Source organism: Bison bison, unplaced genomic scaffold (genome assembly GCF_000754665.1).
Source record: "Bison bison bison isolate TAMUID 2011002044 unplaced genomic scaffold, Bison_UMD1.0 scf7180017864324, whole genome shotgun sequence".
Taxonomy (NCBI): Eukaryota; Metazoa; Chordata; class Mammalia; order Artiodactyla; family Bovidae; genus Bison; species Bison bison.
The window spans coordinates 5202076-5202896 of NW_011494896.1; the positions used below are offsets into that span (position 1 = coordinate 5202076).

The 821-nt window shown below is 49.6% G+C and overlaps 1 protein-coding gene across 1 annotated transcript in view; it reads left to right on the plus strand.

Moving 5' to 3' along the window:
- The window catches only part of CCDC90B (coiled-coil domain containing 90B), a 28202-nt gene that overhangs the window by 1282 nt on the left and 26099 nt on the right, over positions 1-821 (plus strand). The window lies entirely within an intron of this gene.

Here is an 821-nt window from a genome sequence, read left to right on the forward strand (position 1 = left end):
GATTGGGGACAGGAGGAGAAGGGGACGACAGAGGATGAGATGGCTGGATGGCGTCACCAACTCGATGGACGTGTTTGAGCGAACCCCGGGAGTTGGTGATGGACAGGGAGGCCTGGTGTGCTGCGATTCATGGGGTCGCAAAGAGTCAGACACGACTGAGCGCCTGAACTGAACTGAACTGATAGCCGGTTAACAATGTTGTGGTAGTTTCAGTTGTACAGCGAAGGGACTCCTGTTCTTTTAATGTGTCTCATTGCTTAGAACTGTGCTTGTCATGCAGCTGACACAAAGCTCTGAAAACAAATCCGTAGATTGAGTGGTAACTTTACATTCTTATAAGCATAATTAAGCCACTAAAACCTGACGATTGATTACCACTTTGTTGTTTTGTTAGTTGCTCAGTGTGTCCAACTCTTCGCGACCCCATGGGCTGTAGCCCACCAGGCTCCTCTGTCCGTGGGATTCTCCAGGCAAGAGTACTGGAGTGGGTTGCCATGCCCTCCGCCAGGGGATCTTCCCCACCCAGGGATTGAACCCAGGTCTCCCGCATTGCGGGCAGATGCTTTACCGTTTACGCTAACAGAGAAGAATTTACAAAGAATACATCCCCGCATCTGAACCCCACAACTACTGTGTGCTGCTATTTTCAACACTTTACCATGTGGGGAAAACTCTGGAGTAACTAAGGTCTGAGCGAGATAAAATGGTGATATATCAATCAGGTCGTCCCAAGAAACGAGAGAATTCAATAATGTTCTTGCCTGGAGAATCCCTGGACAGAGGAGCCTGGTAGGAGGCCGTCTATGGGGTCGCACATAGTC